This window comes from Podarcis muralis, chromosome 13, assembly GCF_964188315.1.
Source record: "Podarcis muralis chromosome 13, rPodMur119.hap1.1, whole genome shotgun sequence".
Lineage (NCBI taxonomy): Eukaryota > Metazoa > Chordata > Lepidosauria > Squamata > Lacertidae > Podarcis > Podarcis muralis.
This window is the reverse complement of record NC_135667.1, coordinates 29,379,422-29,403,345: the sequence shown is the minus strand read 5'-3', so window position 1 is coordinate 29,403,345 and position 23,924 is coordinate 29,379,422. Positions and strand designations below refer to the sequence as shown.

The 23,924-nt window shown below is 48.3% G+C and overlaps 1 protein-coding gene across 1 annotated transcript in view; it reads right to left on the bottom strand.

The window, feature by feature from the left end:
• RARA (retinoic acid receptor alpha) overlaps positions 1 to 23,172 on the bottom strand; it is a 201,533-nt gene extending 178,361 nt beyond the window's left edge. Inside the window, exons 1-2 of the mRNA XM_028704076.2 lie at positions 22,994 to 23,172; positions 22,752 to 22,824 (exon numbers count right to left, since the gene is read on the bottom strand). The gene's annotated coding sequence lies outside the window, so the exon portion shown is untranslated. The remainder of the gene's footprint in view (positions 1 to 22,751; positions 22,825 to 22,993) is intronic.
• Positions 23,173 to 23,924: the final 752 nt, after the last annotated feature.

Genomic DNA, 23,924 nt, shown 5'->3' with positions numbered 1-23,924 from the left:
GATCTCACTCCTCCTAAGCCTTCACACTGAAGCTCTCACTTAGCATGTCCCTTGCCTCTTCCACCCTGTAATTGCTCTTCTACTCCCAATCAGTCTGGTCAAGAAGCAAGGTAAGAGGGTTGATCTGCTGTTGCGAATGTTTACAGCAGTTCTGCAAATAAGGCCACGGACTTTACTAGCCCAAGATGGACTTTACTTGCAAATAAGTCCATAAACTTTACTGGCCCAGCCCACAAACCTTACCAGCCTACTACGCGATCTGCCTGGAAGAAGAATTGAACCAAATCTCTTCCACTCTAGAAAAGATTCCCTGCCCGGTCACCTCCTTTTGCACTAGGCGTTTACTCTGGAATATTCACTCTTCATTTACTCACACTTTTTACAACCTGTACCAGTCAATTTAAAAAAGAATGGGATGGTAGCCTGACATCTGCAGATGTAAATAAACTGAGCGCTACTCTCCATTTTTTGTTTTTGCTTTAAACCTTTTCTCACGTGTGCAGTGACATTTTGTGTGATTGAGCCTTTAGCCACTTCAGGAAACGGTTAAGTACTTTTTAAGTAGTGTTTTAAATCTCTCTTAATTTGCACTAAAATGCTTTTTCACCTACATTAAAGATATCGTAAGGTGTTTTTGCAATAGCACACTTGAATTAATAGCATTTTAGTGCAAATTTTAAAGCGGATAGCCTGATAAACTAACATGATTGCATTGCTATTTGCTTCCCACAAACAGGTATCTCATACTTGGTAGTTTGGATGGAACATAGTGGCAAGTTTTCACACAAATATACCATGTATCCCCTAGGTATGGAAGCGCACTTGCAATTCCACATGTAAGTACAGAGGAACGACCTGGTAGCACTAAAAGTAACCAGTCCTGAGTAGCATCCCTATAGGAGAACCTTACTCGGCAATAGGTGATCAGGCAAGTGGCTATTTACAAGGCTTAATTGTGGATTTTTGTGCATCCCAACTCTGTTACTGATTGCAAACAGAGAGTCAAAATGCGTTAGCTATTCTGAACTGATTAACATTTGCATAACAATATGATCTTAGGTATGTGACAGGCTTAGCTTCCATTTTGTGATGGATGCCAGTGGAAAGAGTAAAGGAATGCAGAGCACTGTCTTCTCCCTTTGTAGCAAAAATTGGTACAGAGTTCTGTTTCCTTCTAAGAGCCCAGAAGCCTTACTTACCAGGACAGAGTGCTTTAGAACATCTTAAGAGACTGAAACAAATATACAGAAAAGACCCCATTGCCTCAGAGACTGTACCCTCCATATTCTTGCACTGGGTTCCCAAGATGAGAAACAGCTGGGGGGGGAGGGGAAATGGGGCTTATTCCCAGGAAGCAGGGAAAGAGATCCCAAATGAACAAGCAGAGACAGACAGATACACTATATCCCCTTCTGCAATGCAAGCCCCCTCTCCCCAGGCCCATCCATCCATCAACACCATGTGCTCAGCATCTAGGAATGGTCCAAATGTTTGCCAGATGTGTGTGCTGCTGCCCCTTCCCAACCCTGCCAGCAATAATCCCAGGGCAAGCACATCCCTGTGATCTAGGAGATATTGGACAGAGGCAGAGGTGAGGGGTTTAAATTAGGGTGTGTTTTGTTTTTTTTAAAGGTCTTTCCTCAGAAAACATCAGTTGCAATACAAAGGGTTACGCACAGCAACCAGTTTTCTCCAACTGGACCAAGACGACTCTCGCCAAACTATACGTTGCTTGCTTGGGGATCACTGTAAGCAGACAGTTAATAGATCCCTATCAGAGTCTCTCTCATTCTCTCTCACACACACAATTCTTCCACCAGCAGCAGAAAAAAATCCCAAATCCTGGGCAGGGAAAAGAGAGGGTTGTTGGGGCCCAAGCCTCTTTGAAAGCCATTCCCTCCTGCTTGAAGGGCCTTTCTCCTAACCTCAACCACGTAGGCTGTGAATACTTAACTGCACTCTGCACATGCTCAGAGGCCCTTCTTCCCCCTTACAATTATTTCTCATACCCTGGGGGTAACCCCCTGACACTCACAAAAGTTCCCTGACTCTGCTCCCTCTCAAATTAAGGGCTGGGATCACATGGCTGACACAATTAGCCCAGAATATAGTAGTGATCCCCCCTTAGAGAGCTGAAATTATCTGATTGGCCGCAGCAGCTCATCCTCTCTTCTAGCTTCCTGATGGGAACTTGAGACCAACCCAAAGCTAGCAGGGGAGGCTCCTTGGAGGGGGTACAGGACTGCATCAGCCCCGAACGTTATCTGTCAAGTCTCCTGCAGCCAGCCAGCCAGGGAACACAGCCTGCCGACTTCCGCCAGCAACTGGCAACTCCTGGTTCCATCTGGAGTCCAAACACAATTCAACCAGCTGGAATAGATTTGGAGGGACAAGGAGTGAACACAAAAGTGTGGGGGGAGGAGCGGGGGGCCTCAGTAGTCCTCCCCGCCCACCGGCTGCCCCTTTTGCAGCATGGGGGCCCGTGGCCCAGCTGGGAGCAATATGGGGAGAGATACCGACCTGCTCCTGCTACCGTCCTGTGAAGTCATGAGTGACGGCTCTAAAAGCAGCCACCCATCAGATTTGGCGGTAGCAGGAGAAGTCGGTAGTTTGAAAGCACTCGCATCCTTCTAAACACCCCCTGTTCCTATCCTATGGGCCTGCCCTGATCCCCCACACCCCAAATCTGGGTACAATGGTACCTCAGGTTACATACACTTCAGGTTACATACGTTTCAGGTTACAGACTCCGCTAACCCAGAAATAATACCTCGGGCTAAGAACTTTGCTTCAGGATGAGAACAGAAATCGCGCAGCAGCAGCAGGAGGCCCCATTAGCTAAAGTGGTACCTCAGGTTAAGAACAGTTCCAGGTTAAGAATGGAACTCCGGAACGAATTAAGTACTTAACCAGAGGTACCACTGTATATCGCAATATCGCAGGAAGGAAAGAAGCACACACTGCTTTAGCACACATACAAGTACCACCGCAGCCCCAGGAACCGACTCCTCACTGGAGAACGGCAAGGGGTGGGAGCTAGATTCTCCTTTGTTGAAGGGGGTTACTCGGGGTCCCCATCCCCCACCGCCGCTCCTCCAGCAGCAGCACAAGCCCAGCCGTGTGGAAAACGCTTGCTGTCAGAAGAAATCTGGGCCAAGCCGGTGACATCGCCACGTGCAGCTTATGTAAGGGGAGGGCAGGGGAGGACAGGATGGAGAGGAAGAGGCTGGCACAGGCGCTGAGAAACGAGGGGACACTCTTGGAAACTGCAAGGTGGTTTGTTGGGTGGGTGGGGGGAGACGCGGGGATTCCTCCCCCACGAGGCAGATGGGCCAGAGCTCTTCACGCCACCCGAAACAACCCTCGCCACGTTCACACGGAACGCGATGAGGCTAGGCGCAGGTTGGCGTGACGCAGATGCAGTTGGGAGCCCGGGTCCAGATAAGGGATTTGTGGAGGCTGTAGGGAGATCAGAGAAAGAGAGAGAGACCGAGATAAGTCACGGTTAGAGGTAGAAAGGAAAGCATTGCTGTGTCTGGCCTAGCAACCCAGAAGGACAGTGGGCCACAGCTGTCTTGTGGGGGCACAGCGAGGGCCGTTCCAAGGGAAATAGGGTACCATTAGCTTGCTGTTTATAAACTACTGTGAAACAGAGGCAGCACCATGTTTCTCTGTCCAGGTGAGTAGCCACCATTAGAGGACCATGATCACCGTGGGGGTCTACCAACCAGTTGTAGAGGGGAAGGGAGAAGCACAACTTCAGTGTTGCCTAGCAACAGCTAGAGGGCTCTCCTGACAGATAGCGTTGTTTTTGCTAGGCTGAAGCCCCAGAAGTGGGCAGGGAGTCACAGTTCTGCATGACGTAGCCCAGAGGTACTTGGATTTGGGGGCAACTGTGCCACAAATCAAACCCAGAATACGGAATATTGGCAGTCTGGTGTACAATACAGCACATTCTCTGTGGTTGCGCTTGATTCTTGCCCACTTAATCGGGGACCAAGCAGCCCAGAAGAGGCAGGGTGAAGTTCAGGCTCGTAAGTTCCTCAATCCTTGCTAGAGGCAACAGTGTGCCTTGCAAACATCACAAGAAAGGAGCAGAACAGCAGAACTCCTAGCCCTGACTTCGGTCTAGTACAACAGCCAAACGTTCTCGTCTTTCCCAGTGCTTTTCCACACAAAGTACTCCTTGCTATTTGACATGTGCTGCTCACTGAGGACCCTTTCTAATGATCCTTTGAATCAATCGGTCCTACAATTGAGCTGTTTGAAGTCTCTTAAGATCGTTTCCATAACATATATTCAATGCACTGTGATGATACCATTGCAAACAGTCATGGCCTTCCCCCAAAGAATTCTGGGAGTTGCAGTTCGCCATGGGTGCTGAGCGGGGGGGTGGGGGGTTTGCAGCTGGAACTCACTGGAACTCAGTTCCGGCACCTCTCAGGTAGGTGCCATTGCCATCCTAAGAGAACAAGGGAGGCATTCACAGGGAACTCTGGAAATTTTAGCTCTGAGAGGGGAGAATAGGGACATCTTAACAACTCTCAACACCCTTAATGAACTACAGGTCCCAGAATTCTTTGGGACTGTTTAGAGTGGTCTCATAGTGCTTTTAATATATGGTGTGAATGCGGCCTGTCTGTCTCTACCACCGTGGTTTGGATATTGGTCCAGATATCCATCAATTTCACCACAGGGACACACACACGACATCCCAATTGCCCAAGCACTGCTCCCCCACTTAGGCTTGTGCCTCATAGACCAAACCAGCCAGCCCCCATTTCTCTCTTGATCCATACACAAATTTGTGGGGCAAGGCAGGGTGTCTTTTCTCCACAGCCTCCTCCCCCTCCCATCTGCAACCCCAGCCCCCAACATATTCCCCCTCCAGGGAACAGTTGTTTATGAGCTTCTGGTGAGGGAATTGATTAACGGTTCCCGTGGGAAGGGGGGAGTGGGGTGGGAGGGCTTTGCCGCCGGCGGGAGTGAATCAATTTGCGCCATCGATTTTTCACGCACTGCGGCAGAAACGGGAGCTGAGGGGATGGCGGGAAGATGAATTCCCCTGCGGTCAGCCAGCTTGCACCAGGCTTGGCCACAAAGAGAACCCCCTACACAACACACACCCTTCCACCATATACACACTAGGGCTGTGCGTGTATCAGATATTCTAGGTCCCTCCCCACCGCCGCCACAATTTGGAGGGCTTTGGTGGGCTATGCTGATGGAGAGGGTCTGTATGAAATACTAATGGGGAAGTTTTAAAGCGGGGGTGTGGGGGGGAAGGACTGGGTAAATTAAAACTAAATGCTAACGTTGCTGGAGCTCTGAGGAGAATGGGGTAGACACGGTAGTAACTGCAAGGCAAGGTTGTAGAGTGTTATCATCAACTAGAACGGGATCTAAAGTTCAGGAGAGGAGGCTAGGGCTAGGGGCAGGGTCTAGGTACCTAGGCCCACCTACTTGTAAAGGTAAAGGTAAAGGTACCCCTGCCCGTATGGGCCAGTCGTGACTGACTCTGGGGTTGCGTGCTCATCTCACTTAAGAGGCCGGGAGCCAGCGCTGTCCGAAGACACTTCCGGGTCACGTGGCCAGCGTGACGAAGCTGCTCTGGCGAGCCAGCACCAGCGCAGCGCACGGAAACGCCGTTTACCTTCCTGCTATAAAGCGGTCCCTATTTATCTACTTGCACTTAGGGGTGCTTTCGAACTGCTAGGTGGGCAGGAGCTGGGACCGAACGACGGGAGCTCACCCCGCCGCGGGGATTCGAACTGCCAACCATACGATCGGCAAGTCCTAGGCACTGAGGTTTTACCCACAGCGCCACCTGCATCCCCAACCACCTACTTGAGGTTCAGTTTAATTCATTAATCAATTTTAAATTTACAGCCTGCTATCTCCCAAGAGCTTGGGTTTTGGAGCGAGCGAGCCTGCCTGAAAAAAGACTTGGAGGAATTTCCTAGGCCCCCTCAGGCCCTGTCTAGACATAGGAAGGTGGCAGGAATATTGGAGGGTCTGAACTTGAATTTTGTTGTTGTTGTTGTTGTTGCAATCAGTGTTGGGAATTATTGGGGGGGGGAGTGAAGACATTCCTAATTTGGAACAAATACATGGATCGGTCAGCCTTGGCCACCATGAAAGAAGATTAGTTGGGAGAACCAAACAGAGAATTGAGGACGGAGGCAGATGGAGTGGGGGAAAGTGGACATGAGGTAGTGTGCTGTAATAATATTGGGTAAGTCAGATGGAACTGAGAATCTGCACTAAAAAACAAACAAACCCCAAAACCCCACCCTCCTCTGCTATGGATCCTCAGGATCGCCTTGCACACAGACCGCTACTTCCGAGCCATTTTCCCACTGTTCTTTAAAATAGAAAATAACAATCCACCTCAAGGGGCACAGCAGCTACAAGGAAAAGCAAGACGGGAGAACAAGATTGAAGAGCACTCCACAATAACAAACAAAGACATGCTTTCCTAATACAGCAAGCTCTGGGGGTACAGCAATTGTGCAGAACAGGCAGAGGGGCTGGCTGAAAGCAAAGTAGTGAAGACAGCATGGTAGGAAGGCATAGGGACTGGGGTGGGGTGGGGGCCAAGTGAAGCTCTCTAGGCCTCTTTACCTGGGCCACATTCCTCACCAGCCCTGCTTTGCAACCACCTTGAGAGTTTTGTTTCTTTGGATTCTGATAATACTTCTCACTTGCAGGGACGGAGGATAGAGAGGGATGTGTGAATGAATTAACGTTGGTTGCGCCACCCATTTTTGCTTCTGGCGCTGGGCTTGGTATTCTCCCCACCCGCAATATAGTCTGGAAATGCGAACAAAGTGAAGGAGAGCCTCACAGGGTCAGAAGCTTGGCTGCAGCAGTAGTAACTCTGAGGATGGCACTAATTCATGGCTCCATTTTGTTTTCTTATACATAAGCAGCCCTGGTTATTACTTATTTATTTAAAATATTCACACCTCACCTTTCCACTAGTTCTCCCCAAAGGGCAGTTCAAAATAAACAACAGCTAACCCAAATACATATTTGAAAGAACGATCAAGAACAACTGAAGTCTAACACAAGTCTAGCAGCAAAGTAAAAAAAAAAAAAAAAAGCAGTATGTCAAATTTTACATTTATTTATTTATTTATTATCCCATTCATACCCCTACCTTCCCTCCAAATAGCCCAAGGTGGCATATATGGTTCTTCTCTTCCTCATCTTATCCACACAACAACCCTGTGAGGTAGGGTTAGGCTGAGAAAAAGTGCCTGGCCCAAGGTCACCCAGTGAGCTTCACGGCTAAGGGAGGATTTGAACCCTGATCTTCCAGGTCGTAGTCCAGCATTCTTAACCACTACATACCAGAATGGCTATCAAAAGCTTGAGGGAATAAAACAGATTTGATCTGGTACCTAAAAGAGAAAGGAATAAGCCGCAAGCAAATGTCTCTTGAGAAGGAGTTCCACTATCAATAAGGTGTTCCACCATCTACATCAGGGCCTCTAATGACCTGCAGGCAGGCAGATTCAAGATAGAAGATGGTCCTTAAGATACCCTTGTCCTACTCCGTTTTGGATTACCATTTTCCAGTTTGCACCCGTAACCATGCTGGTTGCTAAGTTAGGGTAATTACATAGTGGCAAAATATATTCAGTCTATCTAACCACCCCAAGTTTGACCACCAGATGCCGAACCAGCTGATGTTTCTAAATCCATGTACAAAACCTTGTGGTAACGTGACCTGGGCCTTTCCAATGTGTGCAATTGTAGCAAGATTCCCCCTCTACTCCCAAGTAGTGTTGTTTTTAGGATGGCTTGATGTGAGTAGGAACTATCAGGTTATGACAACACCAGAAAACCTGTCCTTTTGGGTCAACATTGCATTTGGAAACAAGTGGAACGAGAAAAACTGTTGGTTCGCGTAATCCAGTGGCGTCTACTTTTTGCAGTGGTCTCAGCGAAAGGGGATTTTAAGAAATCCCTGCTACCCGAGATCCTTGTTTGACAAGAGATGCCAGGGGCTAAACCTGGATTCTTCTGCACTGAAACTATGCGCTCTGCCACTGAGTTTCCCCACCCACCCACCCCTTAAACCTGTTGGCTAAAAGCAGGAAGTGAGATGGGAAAATGTTCTTTAATCTCACCCCCCCCCCCCAACCAGAGAATGCTACAGTTTGCTTCCCTTTCTCCCAGTACTGCTAAAGCTGCTTTGGTTCTGAAACAATCATTTCCCCATCTTGGCCTCTGCACTTTCAGGTTCGACTCCCTTCACCAACCCTCAGTACCCCTGCCTACTCAGTGTAAAGCTGCTATTCCAAAGAAAAAGGCTGCTATCTATGAAATCTATAGATTTATCTACCTACCCCTAAGGTACAGTGGTGGCTGTTGCCCAATGGTACGGGAGCAGGCAGAGAGGCCAGCAGTAGGCAGGAGCCACAGCCAACTCATTCCAGTTCTTTTTCCCATCCCATTCCTTCCTGCTCAGTTTCACAGGGGGCAACCCTGATGCTTAAAAGCTGCCAAGCAGTGCCACCCCCTGGACTAGATGTAAGCAAGAATGTCAGGAAGGAAGAGGGTGTCTGGGGCGGACCGAGGGTGGTGAGGAAGGGCCCCCTTCGCCCTAACTAGTGGCCACTGTCAACACACCTCAGGAACATCGTCTCACTAAGGATGTCTTGGAGGAAAGGAAGTGTGTGTTCGGCGCCCCCCACTCCAGTCCACTGTCTCTCCCCCCCACCACCACCTCTATTTTCACCCCATAAGAGGCACTGCGCTGCCCGGGGACTCCCCAGGGCAGAGCCAGTCTCCATAGCAACGAGATGGAGGATTGGAGGATGTGCCAAGCAGCTGGCACACAAGCCATGCTCCCTGAAGAGGCCAGAATCCTGATCTGAACCTGGCGCGCATTTCCCTCCCTCCGTGGCCGCCTCTTATGCTGCCGAGCACGTACCACACACACACTAGGGACCGTAGACTATAAATAGCCACTGGGGGGGTGTTATCTGCTTAGTCGTGGAGGGTGTGGAGGGAACGCGCGCAGCTCATCTGGGGAGGGAAGCAGCAGCCAGGACTCCTCCTGGGTTCTCCCGGCAGCTCTGGGAGAGAAGCGGAATAATGGGTTACAGCGAGGCATGCAGGAGCTGGGATTTGGGAGTGCTCTGGAGTAGGTAGAATCGGTAAGAGCAAAGGACTCTGGGAGCAAAGTCACCTTTGGGACCTTTGGAAATACCTGTCCAGGGGGACAGAGCGAAGGATCCTGGGGGCATTACTTCTGCATCCCCCAAGGACGTGGAGTTGTAGAAACAGATCTGGAAAACTGGAACTTCATGATCCTGGGGGAATCTAAACGGAGGGGGCTTTTCCCGAATCCCCTGGGAAGCAAATGTGATCTATTGGGCTAGAGCAAGGGCTGGCTTTTTTTTTAGGGGGGGAGCAAGTGACTCAAGGCAAACTATTCTGAAAACCCAGGAAATTTTGGGGACTTCTGATGGGTAAAAGAGAAAGCCTCACATTCCTGGAAAGAGGGGCTATACTGGATTGTCATATTTGAAAAAAGGGCTCCCCCTCCCCCGCCTGGACAGCCATTAGTTAATCCTTGGCTAGGAAATCTCCCCAGTGCCCCCGCTCCAATCAGGCTCCAAGCCACAACCTTTGCTCATTGCCAAGTTGGCGAAAGGTCAGCGAGACATCAGCTGTTTGCCAGCGGGAAGGGGCGGGGTGGCCCTGGTACATGAAGCAAGGGGAGCCAGGCCTGGGTTTCAATCCACTGTGACCTGAGGAGGCCATGGAACCCCAAACAACACTGCATAGCAATGGTACCCCAGATCAGATGCCAGCTCGGGGGGTTTGAGGGAAAAGCTGAGGGGGTGAGGAGGTGTGCTCTTTAAGAATTGGACATTGCACCACATGTTGGTTGGTTGGTAGGTGCTGGATGTGTCCAGCACACTCTGCGCTCTCACCCATGTCCACACCCAGGGTGTCTACCCCAAAACAGTTCTCTCTTATACTGAGTAATGGCGACACCCAGTGGCAACTCTGCTTTATCACAGCACCAGCCCACTTTCTCCCACACCTTCAGATATTGCAGCCCTTTCGTTTTTATGTTCTTTTATTACTAGGTTTAGTGTGCCGGGGCTAAATCCCGCTATCAAGTTCAATTCCCTAAAATCAGCAAGTCTAGCTCCCCCAAATATCCAAGTGGTTGGTGTTCCAATTCAACAGAAGAACACTCTATATATGCTCAGAGACAACGCTTTTGCGTATTTCTAGCTTAATTTAAAAGACAGCCTCAGTCGGCAAGGCTAACAGTTTTGAAACTCAGCATATGGATAGACCTTACTTCCCCAGTCAGTTCACTAGAAAGGCCCGGGAATAATTAAGCCATGATTTGATTATTCTTCTAGCTACACAAGCAAACAGAGGTAGTAGACAACTATATTCCTCTGGATCTTGGAGGGGAAATAAATAACCTGTGTATTTGTGCACAACAAAAGAAGACACCTCAGAAATCATCTCTAGCAGGCAGTAGGACAAACCAATGCAAAATGTTTTGTGAAATTTCCCAAATAACACCACTGAAATGAATGAAGCGCTTGTGCATATATGTATGCAGGGGGAACCAGGAGTTGATTTTGGCGTGAAAAGACCGAGCACTCTACTCCGTCCCGATATTCAGAACAAGTCCATGGGCTCAGAATGTGTTGTGGATTTATTCTCCAACAAGCACTAGTTGGTGGATCTTGGTGCTCTTGTAAAAAAATAATAGATTCTACAAGCCTGAAGTCTTCCCACCTCTGGGTGAAGGCCAATTAAATGATATAAAAGAGACTGATGAGCAAGAGAAAGCCTGTTTCTTGCAAAGCCTCAGAGGCAAATTGGTAGATTTCTTTGCCACTACAGTCCCCATGATGCTTTGAGGGAAGCCATGAACTTAAATGTATGGTATAGAGGTGACCTGAATGCAGGAGAGGGGCTTTCCACAGCAGCCTCTTTGTTCCTCAACTCTCTGCTTATTGCCTTCCTACACCAGCTGCCCAGCACCCATTCCACATGAGAAGGGATGCTTCTCTTGGAAACCACTGGAACTCCCCGCTGCAGGAAGCAGTGGTGCCTGGGCTCAGAAACAGCGCAGGGCCTCGCCTTGCAAGTATCCAAACCCAATTTCCTCTCCTTCGAACTTCCAGCACCTAAAGGTAGACTCTGTAGCATTCTATAACCAAGTAGTCAGGGAAAGCCTCCTCCCTTTAAGATCAGTCTGCACACAAAACATACATTTCCTTTCGTACCATGCCTCCCACCCCGCCCGTTCCCCACTCTCTCTGTCAATTTCTGGCCTTAAAAGCCAACATAGTATTTTCTCAGCTGTCAGATCTGATTAGCTCACACAGACATTCAATTGGTCGGCTGAAACCACAGGGACACAGAAGCGGGCAGCCGAGCAGGATGGGGGGGGGAGGACAGGATAACTGGCATCTCACCCCTCCCCACTTCGCATTCTTTCTTTCTATCACAAGAAGATGCAGAGCTTTGACCTTCCAAGGAAGGGAGTTTGGCACCCAAGAGGATACCCTCTACGCAGCCTCCACTTAGCACTAGTGGCGAGAGGAGGATTGCCCCACATCAAGGGAGGAGGGGGTGGTGGAAAGAGCCAAGACTTTGCAAGCCCTTTCCCCTCCAAAACACTCTCAGGCACAGAAAAGAGGGGAAAGTGGGTCATGGAGGGGGAAAGGAGAGCTGCAAAAAAATAAAATAAAATAAGGGGCCACCACCCAGCTCCCATTAGCTCAGCCCCATTCCCCTCCCTGCTTTGGACCACTCTTTGAGATCTGATCATCAGCAGTGGCTGCTGCTGTTTGGGGATGTTGGGGCAGAAGGCAGGGAGACAGGCAGGCCAGAGCACCAGAGCCAATAACAACACAGAGCCTGAGCTAATGAGAACAAGACACAAACAATTCTACTTTTCGTCCCCATCCTCATCTTCCTGCCTGTTGAGTTCCACAGCAACGAAATCGAGACTAAGGAGGAGGGAAGCTGGCAGCCAGGACCACCTTTTGGACTCGCTGGAAATATGAAGATAGGTGGGCTTGGAGGAATCAAGCGTGAGGTGGGTGGGGCAGGGCAGCGGCGTAGCGTGGGTTGTCAGCACCCGGGGCAAGGCAAGTAATTTGCGCCCCCTAACCCGGGGCAAGGCAAGTAATTTGCGCCCCCTAACCCGTGGATTTGCACCCCCTAACCCTACAAATCTATGCCTATGAATGATGGTCCCTCTCTCTCTCTCTTTCTCATATTCCAATTGATTCCCATTTCCGCCGATCGATCCCCGAAGCTCTCACCCAGCGAAATTCATGCGTAATTACGCTTCGCCATCCCTAATCCTGCCGCTTCCACCGGGAAATCATGACGGTGCGTTTCTCCTCTCCAAACTTTCCCCGGCCCTTTGCCAGCCGGCGCAGCCCTTTTGGCTACGAGCTCCCCTCCTTCTCTGCTCGCTTCCGACCCCACCTCCCCGTCCAGCCTCCCTACCTCCTGAAAAAAGGCGATGGCGCCGAGCAGGACACCCCCGCGGCCATCGGAGAGAGGCGGGGCCGAGGGAGGCAAGCCAATGGGCGAGGCGGGGGTAGGTGGCCACAGGGGCGGGCGCTGCCGCAGTCCTTGGGTGGGCAAGGTAGGAGCAGGCGGAGGCTGGCTGGCCGCTCTGACAATAGGGGCGGGCCGAGGGCACGACGGGGCAGGGCCCTCTGGACTCGCGCCCCCCCCCAGATGTTGCGCCCGGTGCGGCCGGCACCCCTGGCACCCCCCACGCTACGCCACTAGGGCAGGGCCCCCTTTGCTTCAACGGATCAGCCCCCGCTGCAGCCGTACACACCCCTTCGTTGCTACAGCATCACCTAGCAAGTTTCATGCCCGAATAAGCCACGGAAGAGCAAGGACCGCAGCTGGGATTTTCCTCGCTGCCTCGGACAGAACGCCTTTTCAACTGAGCCTGGTCAGCCACGCTCAAGCTGAGGGTTACAGCCAGAACCAGGATTCAGTTCTGAAACGTGTGAAATCGTGAGCACACAACTTCAGAGTGTGGCCCCAACAGGAACCTCAGCTTATTCCACTCAGGGCACACATACCACCATGGCTGCGGCCACTGAAGCACAGCTGGAGGTTACTGGAGAAGGGTTTCAAGACAGAAGACTCTCTTTCACAATCAACTTTGTCTTACTTTCTGGCGGAAACTATTGCTAATGCTTTATTGACTTGCTTTTCTCAGAGACAGGCAGTGCAACAGAAAAAGATTCATTCGGTTTTGAAAACCAGCAGCAGAAGAAAGCTCCATTAAGAGTTTCAACTATAGAGTTCAGATGTTCTGACTACAACTCCCATCCCTCTCAGTCAGCTCAGGCTGCTGTGATCCATAGTCCAAAAGAAAGCCTGGAGGGGACCAGGGTGGGGAATGCTGACCTATAAGCCTTTCTGGGGAATATGCTCGTGAAACCGCACATCCCACACTCCATGCAACACAACCAGATAGTAATACACACACATACCGATTGTGAGCTGGCATGCAGCCATCCTTCAGTCTTCCTGATGCCGAAGGGAGGAACATCCCTGGGGCTCCTGCAGAGTCCAGAGCCCTCAGAGGTGTCTTCCTCTTCAGAGCTGGGAAGACTGAAAGATGGACGCCTACTCTGCCAGCTCAGAAACTAGCACCTTGTGTTTACCAGCGGTGGACCCCAGTGATGCTTAGGAGCGGCAATGTGGGAGAGGCCACCTCTGAGTCAGCCGCTGCTGGTGAACCAGGTGCAGAGGGGATGGGGGTGGCCCACAAGCCTTCAGTATGCAGGCTCTGTCCTATGGAAACAGGAATACAGTGGTAGCTTGGGTTAAGAACTTAATTCGTTCTGGAGGTCCAGTCTTAAGCTGAAACTGTTCTTAACCTGAGGTACCACTTTAGCTAATGGGGCCTCCTGCTGCTGCTGCGCGATTTCTGTTCTCATTCTGAAGCAAAGGTCTTAACCTGAGGTGCTATTTCTGGCTTAGTGGAGTTTGTAACCTGAAGAGTCTGTAACCTGAGGTATCACTGTATACAGAAGAGCTAAGAGTCTGGGGAACCTGCTGACGTGGCGCCTGGTACCTGTGTACTTCCTATCGGCAGCGCTAAGGGCTTTCGCTTTGGGTCAGCTTTCAGCACAGAGGCAGAAGTGGGCAGATTGCCCTTGTACAACAGTAAGCTAGTTGCTGCACACAGTCACATACTCCCCTCTGTCCAGGCAAGCAAGATACATTTTGGGTGTTCTAGAACATATTCCAGCTAGGCAAAAGCACTCAGGAAAAGTGGGAAGGAGGGCTAGCAAGAGGGGAGTTCTGGGGGGAGTCCCAAGGGTCCCCCAGACATATGACAGGACACGTCAGGGGAAGTGGTGGGTAGATTTTAATTCACTTAGGGCAGAATAAACACACACACACTGAGGGTAACCCTGGCTGCATTCTGTGCCCAATGACAGCACAAGGCCAACATACAACTGGCCAACTGCATCAGGCCAATGTCATTTATTTATTTTTTTAATCCGTAAGCCTACCCTCTGCCAAAAGGTCCCCAGGACAGGTTACAAAAAACAACAACTCCACCCCCAATTAAAACAAGTTCAAATTATATTGAAATCAAAGAATGAAACTACAAAACAAAGCAATAACCAAAACAAACAAAACAGTAGCAGAGAACAGCAATGCAAGAGGAGGGAATGTGGCCACTCAGTCTATGACCTTGCTAAAAGAGGTCAAGTTATCCTAACCTGGATGCTGTGCACTGACTTGCATACCTGCCTACTGGAGTTTTAAGAAAGGTGGTGTAAAATTAATGTGCACGTAGACATGCGAAGGAGAGGTATTTGGATGGTTGACAATGGTTTGGAGTTAAAAAATAATAATCACTGTAGCTGTCTCCCTGCATGTTCTTGGTGCAGGCAAAGGTGGAAAGCAATAGGCTTCAAAGGGGTTCTTGAACTCAGGTCTTAGAGAAAGATGACCCCGACCATAAATCTCACAAATGACTGCAGGTTTTGGGGGGGCAGTCAAAGACCCCCTTATTTGGCAAGTGCAGTGGATCCCTGGGACTGCGGGAGCTGCTAAATACAGTGGTACCTCAGGTTACATAAGCTTCAGGTTACATACGCTTCAGGATACAGACTCCACTAACCCAGAAATAGTGCTTCAGGTTAAGAACTTTGCTTCAGGATAAGAACAGAAATCGTGCTCCGGCGGCGTGGCAGCAGCAGGAGGCCCCATAAGCTAAAGTGGTGCTTCAGGTTAATAACAGTTTCAGGTTAAGAACGGACCTCCGGAATGAATTAAGTACTTAACCCGAGGTACCACTGTAACATAAAACATGTACAAAAAGCCCTGCGGAATCAGGCCAAAGGCCTCTCTAGTCCAGCGTCTCACAGGGGTCTACTAGATGCCTATGGGAGGCTCTCACGCAGAACCTAACTGCAACTACGCTTTCCTAGCAATTGGCATTCAGAGATATGCTGCCTCTGAAAGTGGAGATAGGACCAAGCCATCATCGCTACTAGCCAATGAGAGCCTTGTCATCCAGGAACTCGTTCCAATCCCCTTTTAAACCCATCCAATTTACATCGTCCCATAGGAGCGAATGCCATGGTTTTAAGTTTGCACAGTGGGGGAAAAGAAGTACTTTCCTTTGTCTTTTCTGAGTCTTCCAACAGGTGGTTACGGATGCCATAAAAGTTGAATTCTTTGAATTCTTCATCAGCCAATTAGTTCAACACTCATGCGATGTTCCAGAGTATTTTTCATTCTCATGTATATTATATCTATTCAAAAAAAGACTGGTTAATGAAGAAATTACATATCTTTCTACTTATGAGTGTTGAACTAATTGGCAGATGAAGAAGTCAATGAAACCGTAGTTGTTATCCGGAAACACTGTTCAGCGGATTTCAGAGTTGGACATCAGAACTGGACATTTGCTGATTATACAAAGCTTCACAGCTTGTTCTCCACTGGGTAAAGTCTGGCACTGTGATTCATTTAAGGACTTTCAGTTTGTTACTTTTGATGTTTTGAATTATTCCATAAAGTTTTTTCATATTGTAATTGTTTCTGGCCATCGTGTTGCTTTTGATATTGCTGACTCATATTTTGCAACACAGGAGTTTGTTTAAATTACAGCTCAAGGCAGCCCTATTCAGAATCTCCAACGGTCAGGGATGATGGGAGTTGTAGTCCACAACATGTGGACGGCCACAGGTCCGCTGCCTCTATGAGAACAGCTGCCCTTCCAGGCTCCCCACTCTCAGCCATCCCTATCGCTTATGTTTTCTCTATATTCCACTGACAAAAGCAGCCGGGCCTCTTTGCTTTCCCCCATCTTCATGACCCAGATTTGCCGCTAGCAGCTTGTGGCTTCGCAGGATGATGATGACAACACGGAGGAGGAGGAGGAGTAAGAGAGGAAGCTTCTGCCGCTGTCAGCAGAGGGATAAATAAATGCACAGGAGCACCCTCCCAGCCTGCTGAGGCAGGACACAGACACCATCGCACTGTCAAGGGAGAATTCTACATAGCACAGAAAGCTTGCAAACACACACAGACTTAGTTTTTGCCCATTAACAGCCATTTACACGAGCCGCTGGACCTTGTGTTGTTGTCATCATTATTTACCTGCCTTTCACTCTAAAGTCCAAAGGAAAGTTACAACAATTTAAACACAATATTCAAAACAGTGTAAAGCAACTTTGCAATCACATAAATAAGGTGGGCTCCAAAAATATACACTTCGAGGGTCAAAAAGCCAGGGTAAAAGAGGTGCATCTTCAGCACTTGCCAAAAGCTGCATGGTGAAGGTGCCAGACACACTTATGTGGAGAGGAAGTCCCACAATTAAAGAGGCTGCCACAGAGAATGCCATAGATTTCATAGGCCACTGGGCAACACCTATCCACAAAACAACAGTTTGGAGCTGGCTGTAGCTAGTCCACTTTGCAAGGGTGGAGGAACTGGGGTGGGGTGTGCAGGTAAGGCCCTCCATGCGCACATGCAGCTGTTAGAATTCCTGCTCCATCATTGCAGTCATGGGATTGTTGTCTATCACATGACGGTATATGTTTTGACTCCACAGAGTGGGAAGTGACGGAGACAGGATGTTTGTGTTACTGTGTTCCATGAAGTGGAACTATTGTCCTTTGTCCTTTTTCTCTTTGCTGTCTGATGATAGAGAGAGAGGGAGCCACGTTGCAGTGCTCCGTGTGTGTTTATATGTAAATAAAGTAGATTAGCCAAAATACTGAGTTGCTGAGGTCTGTCACACAAGCTGTGAAGACTCTGTGGATCCCTAAGTGTACCGATGTCTGTTGGCATCGGTCGCTGTGATGTTCGGGCTGAAGAAAGCTTTTGAAGCTCCCAAACGATCGACCAGGAGGGAGAGAACATGCCAGTCAGGCATGTGTCTCTACCAGGGTCCTACTCGAGTGTAGGATGAGCTCCTGACAGCGGCAACCACCACAATACAGATATGCTGGTAAGTGGTAACACAAACTTGCTGTTTGTGTAAGCTGATGAAGCCACAGGTCATTTGGCAGAATGAAGAAACAGGGTCAAAAGAGGCCACCACTCACAGTTCTGGCTTTCTGTAGAGTGCCTTCACAAACACACAGACAACTGTGATTAGTCAAGCATCAAATACTTAAAAAAACCCCACAACCTATATCCTGCCTCCTTTCCAGGGAACTCAAGATGGCTGGCAAGTCAAAGCACCAAAAAGAATATTTCAAATGTGAAGCAATTTACAAGTGACACCCAGTTATATTAAAAATCAAAATCATCCACACTAATAATTCAAACACAACCAAGCACACACACACACACAAAATAATAATTGAAAGGTCTTTTCCAGCAAACATGTCTTCACCAGCCACCCAAAACCACATAGTGACGAAGCCCGACACACCTTGCTTGGCAAGGCAAAGCTATGAGAAATCCAGTGATTTTTCACGTAGAAGTGAATCAGTGCGCTTCCAGGTTGCTACTACTTTGGGGGTCGGATTCCAGCAAATTCGGGTTGAGCAATTAAAGCTGATTTGGCATCCTTGCGCAACAAGCCCACTCTCACTCCCCCGCAAAGAAATCCCCAACCTTCCTTTTTCTGCAGTATGTCAAGTGATGGGAAAACTGCACTGGAAAGTGTGAGATAACAATTGCTTAACCGCCCGGAGGTTCAATAAATACCCAATGCTGTCTAGCCTTCCTGCAAAACTTTATGCAAACGAGCCAGGTTGACTGCTCGATAAACAGATTGCCTAGAAGTGACCTATGTTTAAAGAGTGGAAGTTGGAGGAGCTGCGATTTGTAGTTTCTTCCCACCTCTCTAAGCAGCCATTACCATCTCCCCCATCCCCACAACCAAGACACCAAATACGATAGAAGAAGATGGAGGCTTTCAGTCATAACAATTTAGGGAAAACACACACACCAGATGTTCTGATCAGAACCACAAGCTCATGTCACTATTCCAGGTTTATCTACACGTCACAGAGGCAGTGCATCATAACATAGACTTCAGCAGACGTTACAAAAAATTATGGAAAGATAGGTGAAGCCAAGAGCCAACCCTCAACATCCCCGTTCAACCAACACCCCCCACCCCAAACAGCTGAAGTTTTTCAGTAATGTATTCTCAGCTACTGACTTTCTTCCTTCCCCCCAAAAAACTATCTGCCCTTAACATCTAGGCTTCAGAGCCATGATGTTCCTGAACATGGAATCTCCATTTAGCTGCCATAGCAAATAGGCACTGATACAATTTTATATTATCTTTTAGAAAGGGCATCTTAAACAGGGGCCTTCACCATCTCTCATGGTAGTTGTTGATAAGAATAAAAGTTACAGAAAGAAAAATGTCACTTTAGCAATCCTGGGGGAGAAACACCAGCTTCATTGGGTGACCTTGAATTCTTGAATTATGAGGGAGAGAAAATTGATCCATTTACTATAATTTGCATACACTTACCCAATAACACTGCTTTCTGTATAGCTCACAAACCTAGAAGTATAAAATACTATGGAAATACATAGTAAAATAACCATATCATAAAATTGCTCACAGAATTTTTTAAAAATAAATAAATCCAGAAGATAGAATAAAACCAGAAGGTCAAAGAAAATTCTACACAGCACATAAACAGTGGCTCAAAACAGTAAAATCATAGTTCATTGTCTTCGATTAAGTAAGACCTGGGAGAATAGGGGGGGGGGGTCTGGCACCAGATATGCCTCTGTGGGGAGGAGCCAACATTCTGTGTTTTGATATTTTACATAACAGCAAACTACAAAATATTACAATCATGGACTTTGGTTTATAGTAGCTGTTATAAACCGCAAATGTCAGATGACATTTCCTAGAGAACGCGAGATCTGAATTGAAGAAGGATTCACATTACTACATTTTTGTGATATTTTCAAAGCCAGAGAAGAGGTGCTACCACGGAAAAGGCCCTTTCTCCCTTGCAGCCACCCATCTCACTTTACTTGTTGAAGGCACCCAGTGCAAGGCCTCTCCCTCTTTCTTTCTTTCTTTCTTTCTTTCTTTCTTTCTTTCTTTCTTTCTTTCTTCTCTCTCCCTCATATTCCATCTTGTTCTCCCTTTATATTATTTGCTGTTGCCTCTCCCTAACCCCAGAACTCCACAAGACCCAAATTATTTAGCCATTCCTATAGCAGCCTGGTTCCTTCTAGATGCATTAGAATACAATTTCCATCAACCCCAACCAGCACTACCAGAGAATAACCGCTATGGTGTTCTTTTATTTTGCTGAAAGCCGCCCAGTGTGGCTGGGGCAACCCAGATGGGTGGAATAACAATAATAACAATAATAACAATAATAACAATAATAACAATAATTCTCTACAAGCTTTTATTGACTCCGGGGATTATTTTGATTTTTCTTTCCTGCTAGGAAGACCCTAGTACAAATTTGTGAGTTTGTCTGAGAAACATCACAAATAAGACGGCACTAGTTTTTTGGGGGGGTGTATGTGGGGGGCAGAGTATGAAGCCAGGGTGTGTGGGTGGAAATTGGAGTACACTGAGCACAAACCAGGCCATTGTATAAGTCAGCACTTCTTGCAGACGTTGTGTGTCTCGCCTCCCCATCTCACGAGGCTGAGTCATCTACACAAATCACTTTTATTGTGCAATGTGCTTAAGCACCTCTATCTTGGGTCGCCTTGCAAAATCCTTACAAAGAGTGGGGCATAACTAATCGGGCATTTCGCAGATGAGGTAACTGGAGCCAAGCCATTTTGCTGCCTGAGGCAAAGGTAAAGGTGGCAGCACCACTCCTCCCCTACGTATCTATATACAGAAGCCAACTCAACTAGCAGCTGAATCTTCTAACACTGGCAATGGGGACCACCCCTAAGGGAAGCAGGCTAGTTTAGCGGGGTGCGGCACAATAGCGCTTTCCTACAACCCCTCAGTGCTGCTCCCTGCCCCCACAATATCTGCCACCTGAGCCAGCTACCTCATTCTGTCTAATGGCAGGGCTGACCCCGACTGAGACCAGCAGAGGGGACTTGCCCAATGGCATCAGCAATCTATGATGAGAAATGGATTTGAACCCACACATCTGTTCAACACAGCCAAGAAAAATACGCAGGCCTCCATCTGTACTACACATTTAAAGCAGCGTGATACAATTTTAAGCAGTCATGGATCTTCTCCAGCCCCCCCCCACCCCCCCAAAAAAAGAATATTGGGAACTGTAGTTTGTTAAGCTATCTGAAAGATGAAAGGAGACTGTTATTCCCCTGACAGAACAACAGTTTCCAAAGTGGTTTTAATAGCCAATCCCTCTTCCCAGGGAACTCTGGGATTTGTAGCTCTGTGAGGGGAATAGGGGTCTCCTAACCACTCTCAGCTCCCTTAAGTTTCTCTGGGAGAAGATCCACAACTGTTTAAATTGGTATGATACTGTTTTAAAACATATAGGGCAAATGGGGCCCGAGCATAGCTGTCAACTTTTCCCTTTTCTTGCGAGGAATCCTATTTGGAATAAAGGAATTTCCCTTAAAAAAAGGAAAACGTTGACAGCTATGGGCCCGAGGGAGGCCTAAGCAGCTAAGGAGTTGATCATGGGAGCTTGATCAACAGCTACTAACTTGCCGTGTGGGACACTGGCCTCAAGCTCCCCATCTGAAATGGGGCAACTAATCTGTCACCCTACAGACATGGTTGAACTGCAACTGCCATCAACCCTGGCCATGCTAGCTAGGACTCATGGGAGCTGTAGTTCAGCAACACCTAGATGGCTACAGCCTAGCCACTCGTATGATTTTTTTTTTTTAAATATACATCTTTTCCAGTGTTAGAAATTTGAGATATGAAAGCTTGGAGCTAAATTGCACCTTAAACCTGGGTTATGGGAGCAACAACAGAATGTCTAGGCACGCTTTTTTAATAGCAAGAATACAAAGCTGAAAATGAATGAACCAAAACAACAACAAACCTATGGTTACGTGAAACATACTCAATAAACACACAAGACGTAACCGGTTGTACTTTTGAATAAATAAGGTATACTGTTCATTGTATCAGATTGTAGATTTCAACGGAAATCTCATAAAGTTCAACGAAAAAAGCAGAAGAGCCAGTGGATCAGTTCATTCTCTAGTCAGTTCATGCATAAGGTCCATAAATGTATAAGTGTCTATTCCACCTGTCTGTTAATAAGATCTTACAGGATAGTGGATCTTATTGCATAGTACTGATGAAGCCTAGGATGGCAAAACAAGGCTAATATTCCGGAAATCCTTGTCTTAGACTCTGTGAAAGGATTCTGTGGAACTGTAATAACCCTTCATGTGGATTATTGGACTCTATGAACAGACAGGTGGAATAGACACTTAAACGTTTATGGACCTTATGCATGAACTGACTAGAGAATGAACTGAACCACTGGGTTTTCTGCTTTTTTCGTTGAACTTTATGAGACTTCCGTTGAAATCTACAATTTGATACAATGAATAGTATACCTTATTTATTCAAAAGTACAGCCGGTTACATTACTGAAAATGAATGAACTGCAGCTAAAATATGATGTTCATTTTTCACAGTGTCTAGTCCTTCCCCTGCCCACCCCCCTAATATTCTTAAGAGGGCCTCTTCTCCAATCTTCAGAGAGTAGCTGGAAGTGGGGAGGCAGAAAAAGGTCCTCCTTTCCTTCCATTCTGCAGTTTTAATCTGAAATTTTAGGTGCAATACTGCGCCCAGAGCTCAGAAACTGCTTGCGCTAATGAAATTCCACGTCGCAAAATGCGTCTGAACAATGGGAGTTTCGAACACCGATCTTCCCATACCTCTCAAGTGTGCGCATGAGGTTACTACCCCCAGTCTGTTTAAAGACCCTGAGCTGCCCCAAGGCACCATGAATGGACGAGCGGCATTTGAACCCAGCTCTAAGGTCAACTCTCCACCATAACGCCACCAGCCTAGACACTTGTTTTTCTCAGTACCAACCATAGGACAAACTATAGATGCTAAGCAAAGTTCTCAACACCAAACACACCTGAGTTCCCAGGAGGGGAATCCCCCCAAAAATTATCCCAACTAAACCGAGGATGATCTGGATTCCCCGCTGAAAGGGGATTCCGTGGCTGAATTTAAAGGGGAGCACTTTGCGAGCTGAGGGGGGAGGAGGAGGAAGAGAGGGAATTGGTGCAAAAGTGGAGCAGTCACAGATTCAGCTACTCACCTCCCGTGCACAACTTTTAAGTGGGAAGAGGTCTCTGCATGGCCAGCATCTGCGGACTGGGGGGCTGTGGAATCTAATATCAGACAAGAGGAAGAAAAGGGGGGAGCAAGGTTTAAAACATTTTATTTTTAAATGGCAAAGCATTCTCTTTGTACCTTTAATGCAGCGAGGGATATATTTTTTAGCGGGGAGGGTTGGCATGTGAGGGGAGCGAGGGACAGAGAGCTGAGCTTTCTTTTTACCTTGTCCAGGTCCAGGGGGGCTGCCGAGGGAGCCGGGTCTCCTCAGGTCCTGGGGGAAGCCCTCCTTTGGTGGCGGGCAGGATTCCCCCTCCGTCTCGCTCAGCGCATGGACTGGCTGCACACGCTGCAAGGCGAAGTCCGCTCCCACTGGGTCCTAACACCCTCCTTCCCCCTCGCCCAGGCCCCTCTGCGCTCCCCACAGCTGCTGCGGCGACGAGGCGGCGAAACGACGCCGCGCCGGGTTTGTTTGGAAACTTCCAATTCGGCGCCAAAGGTCGCTCGGGAAGAGACGCGGCGGGGCAGGGCGAGGGCGAGTCCAAAGTTCGCTGCCACAAGCCGGAGTCGGAAATCGATAGGAGGTGCTGCTGCTGCAGCAGCTGCAGCCGATTTTGCAGGCTTTGCTTAGGAGGCAAGCGGAGCAAGCGGCGTTTCCTCTGGGCGGGATCCACCTCGGAAGGGCCGCCGCTGCTGCTGCTCCGCGCATTATTCGCCCCTCGGAGCGAATCCGAAGGCTTACTTGCTTATTCAATTGCGTGTGCACGCCGCCTTTCCTCCAGGGGGCTCGAGGCGGCGCACATACTTCTTCTACTCCCCATTTTACCCGCACAACAACCCCCGTGAAATAAGTTAGGCTGAGAGTTGGGTGGCCGCCCCCAAGGTCGCCCAGGGAGCTTCATTGGCTGAGTGGGGATTTGAACCCAGATCTCACAGGTGGAGTAACGGGGGGGGGGGGGGCGGAGCTCACACAAATTCGAAGCAAAGCACTATTTCAGCATTTATTGGTTGCCTCCAATGGTTTAAAAACTTTTCAAAAATGAAATTCATATTGGCATGATGGTTATAATAAAAAAAACCGCAACAACAATATATTTGTACCCTGCCCATCTACCCGGGTCGTCCTAGCCACTCTGCGCAGCTTCCAGCATACATA